Raw genomic sequence first — 4,200 nt, forward strand, 5'->3', positions numbered from 1 at the left:
TTTGGGGTCTTTTGTGTTTCCATACAAATTTTAGAATTATTTGTTCTAGTAATGTGAAAAGTGAAAATTTTCATTTCTATTTTGATAGGCATTGCACTGTATCTATAGATTGCCTTGAATAGTATGGTCATTTTAGCAATATTGATTCTTCCAGTCCATGAACATGATATATCTTTCCATCTGTTTGTGTCATCTTCAATTTCTTTCATCGGTGTCATATTTTTCTGAGTATATATCCTTATAACATGGGTAAATTTATTCCTAGGTATTTTATTATTTTTGCTGCAGTTGTAAATGGGTTTGTTTTCTTAATTTCTCTCTCTGGTATCCCATTGTAAAGATATAGAAATGCAACATATTTTTTATATTAACTTTATATCCTGCAACTTTACTGAATTCATTTATTAGCTTCTCATAGTTTGCAGTGGCATCTTTAGGATTTTCTGTATATAGTATCATGCTATCTGTAAACAGTGAAGTTTTCCTTCTTCCTTTCCAGTTTGGATTCCTTTTATTTCCTTTTCTTGTCTGAATGCTGTGTGTAGGTCTTGCAAAACTATTTTGAATACAGTGGCAAGAGTGGACATCCTTATTTTGTTCCTGACCTGAAAGGAAACACTTTCAGCTTTTCAACGTTAAGTATAATGTTAGTTGTGTGGTTATCATATATGGCCTTTATTATGTTGAGGTATGTTTTTCTCTCTAACAACTTTATTACAATTTTATCATAAATGTATGTTGAATTTTGTCAAAAGCTTCTTCTGTATCTATTCAGATAATCATATGATTTTTATTCTTCAGTTTATTAATGTGTGTGTCACATTGACCGATTTGCAAATACTAAACCAGCACTGTATACCTGGGATAAAACCCACTTGATTATGGCATATGATCCTTTTCATGTATTGTTGAATTTGGTTTGCTAATAGATTGCTGAAGTCTTTGCATCTATATTCATCAGAGATATTTGCCTGTAATTTTATTTGTGGTGCCTTTGTCTAATTTTGGTAGCAGGGTGATGCTAGACCCAGAGAATGTGTTCAGGAGTGTTACCTTCTCTGCAATTTTCTGGAATAGTTTAGGAAGGATATGTGTTAACTATTCCTTAAATGTTTGGTAGACTTTACCTGTGAAACCATCTGGTCCTGGACTTTTATTTTTGGAGAGTTTTTTTTTTATCATTATTACTGGTTCAACTTTGTTACTGATCACTGTTGTTCTTTTTTTTTTTTTTTTTTTTTTTTTCTTGAGTTTTCCAAAGATTTATTGAAGCGGAAACAAGTTGGATCAGATACTTGTTGGGAAAAAGCAGTTTTAATGGTATTCAAAAATACTTTTTAAAAAGTATTCTAGCACAAGGCTCCTTCAGTAAACTAGATTATGTTGTAAACTTTTTTCTAAATCTCTTACAAGTGTTTGTTCTTAAGAAATAGAGCTTATTCCTATTCCAAATCTATCTTGTGCTCCTGAAAAAACTGCAGAAAGGCACTTGAAAGCTGTTTCTCTAAGGTATGAATTTCTTTTTTTATTCTTGCTGGTCGTATTTTGCTGCACCGAGTATGTGCAGTTTTTATTCCAGATCATCATGATGCTGGGAAGTTTCACTGATAACCTGTCCATCTCTGGTTTCCACTGTCTTAATCAGAAGTGTCCTTTTGGGATGGGTGTCAACCAGAGGAAGTGAATCCAGATTGGTTTCCCTCAGGTTCAGGGAAGAAAAGTTTGGAAGAAGCAGAGAAATCCTGCTCTCCTCTCCTTCCAGCAGCTTCCTGTAGGTGGCAATCTCAATGTCGAGAGCCACCTTGACATTCAGCAGGTCTTGGTATTCGCGAAGGTGACGCGCCATCTCTTCCTTCATGTTCTGAATCTCATCCTGCAGGCGGCCAATAGTGTCTTGGTAGTTAGCAGCTTCCACAGCAAAGTTCTCTTCCATTTCACGCATCTGGCGTTCCAGAGACTCGTTAGTCCCTTTGAGCACATCCACTTCACGGTCAGAGACTGCACCTGTCTCAGGTACTCATTGGACTCCTGCTTCGCCTGGCGCGGGGCATCGTTGTTGCGGTTAGCAGCCTCAGAGAGGTCGGCAAACTTGGGCTTGTACCATTCCTCGGCCTCCTGAAGGTTCTTGGCGGCCACGCTCTCGTACTGCTAACGGACGTCACGGAGGGCAGCCACGAGGTCAGGCTTGGAGACGTCCACATCGATTTGGACGTGCTGTTCCTGAATCTGGGTCTGCAGCTCCTGGATTTCCTCATAGTGGAGTTTCTTCAAGAAGGCAATCTCCTCTTGCAAGGATTCCACTTTACTCTCCAGGTCAAGACGTGCCAGAGAAGCAATGTCAACATCCTGTCTGAAAGACTGTAAGGTGCTCTCGGCCTCCTCCCTCTGGACCATCTCCTCCTGCAATTTCTCCCGGAACCGCATGATGTCCTCTGCCAGGGTGTTGCGCTCCACCTCGACGCGGGCCTTGTCGTTGGTGAGCTGATCCACCTGCCGGCGCAGCTCGTGCATCTCCTCTTCCTAGAGGTCCCCCAGGCACGACTTTCTCTGGTTCTTGAGCTGCTCGAGCTCGGCCAGCAGGATCTTGTTCTGCTGCTCCAGGAAGCGCATCTTGTCGATGTAGTTAGTGAAGCGGTCATTCAGTTCCTGCAGCTCCACCTTCTCGTTGGTGTGGGTGTTCTTGAACTCGGTGTTGATGGCGTCGGCCAGCGAGAAGTCCACCGAGTCCTGCAGCAGCCGCACGCCGGGCACACTGCTCCGAAGGCACACGGCCGAGGAGCGTGTGGCATACAAGCTCCCCGGGGACAAGGTGTAGAGGGTGCGGCTGGTGCTGGGGTGCAGCGCACTGCCCAGGCTATAGGTGCGGGTGGACGTGGTCACGTAGCTCCGGCTGGAGCTCGGCCGGCTCGCTGTGCCCAAGCCGCCAAACATCCTGCGGTAAGAGGACGAGGACACGGACCTGGTGGACATGGTTGCAGAGGGTGGCGGTGGTCTGGGCGGCTGCGGTGGCGCGGACCGGCTCCGGGAGGAGAGGCGAGCAAGGGCGCGGTGGGCGTGGGCGAAGGGAGTGCTGCTGCGTCTCTGGAGCGAGAGTCGCAGAGCTCATTGCTGTTCTTACGTTCTATTTCTTTCTGGTTCAGTCTTGGGAAAATGTATGCTTGTAGGAATATATCTATTTCTTCCAGGTTACTTATTATATTGGCATATAAGTGTCTATAGTAATCTGTTAAAATTTTTTGTATTTATGTGGTGTTGGTTGTACTTACTTTTCACTTCTGATTTTATTTATTTGGGCCCTCTCTCTTTTTCTCTTAATGAGTGTGGATAAAGATTTATCAATTTTGTTTATCTTTTCAAAGAATTAGCTCTTCATTATTGATCTTTTCTTTTTTCTAGTTTCCATTTCATTTATTTGTGCTCTGATCTTTACTGTTTCTTTCTACTAACTTTGGGTTTTGCTTGTTCCTCTTTCTTAGTTACTTTAGCTGTAAGTTTAGGTTGTTAATTTGAGATTTTTCTTATTTCCTGTGATAGATTGTATTGCTATAAACTTCTCTCTTAGAACTGCTTTTGCTATATCCCATATATTTTGGATTATTGTGCTTTCATTTTCATTTGTCTCCAAGTATTTTTTTATTTCCTCTTTGATTACTTCAGTAACCCACTGCTCACTGGTTGTTTAGTAGCATATTGTTTAACCTGTGGGGGGGTGTTTTTTGGGGTTTTTTTTGCTGTTTTCCTATTGTTGATTTCCACTCTTACAGCATTGTGGTCAGAAAAAATGCTTGGCATTTCAGTCTTCTTAAATTTACTCAGACTTGTTTTGTGGCCTAGCATGTGACTTATCTTGGAAACTGTTCTGTGTGCACTGGAAAAGAATATTTGGCTGAAAAAAATGTTCTATATATATCTATGAAATCTAACTGGTCCAATATGTCATTTAAGGTCAGTGATTCCTTTTGATTCTATATCTGGATGATGTGCCAATTGATGTAAGCAGGGTGCTAAAGTTCCCGACTATTATTGTGTCTGTCAATTTCTCCTTTTATGTCTGCTAATATTTGCTTTAGGTATTTAGGTGCTCCTATATTGGTTGCATATATATCTACAATTGTTATATATTCTTGTTATAATAATCACTTTATCATCATGTAATCTTCTTTGTCTCTTTTCACAGTCTTGGTTTTAAAGTCTGTTTTG

General features: G+C 41.1%; 1 pseudogene; it reads right to left on the reverse strand.

The window, feature by feature from the left end:
• Positions 1–1,217: 1,217 nt before the first annotated feature.
• On the reverse strand, positions 1,218–3,071 carry LOC105081156 (vimentin pseudogene; annotated as a pseudogene).
• Between the last annotated feature and the right edge of the window lie 1,129 nt (positions 3,072–4,200).

This window comes from Camelus bactrianus, chromosome 16 (genome assembly GCF_048773025.1).
Source record: "Camelus bactrianus isolate YW-2024 breed Bactrian camel chromosome 16, ASM4877302v1, whole genome shotgun sequence".
NCBI lineage: Eukaryota > Metazoa > Chordata > Mammalia > Artiodactyla > Camelidae > Camelus > Camelus bactrianus.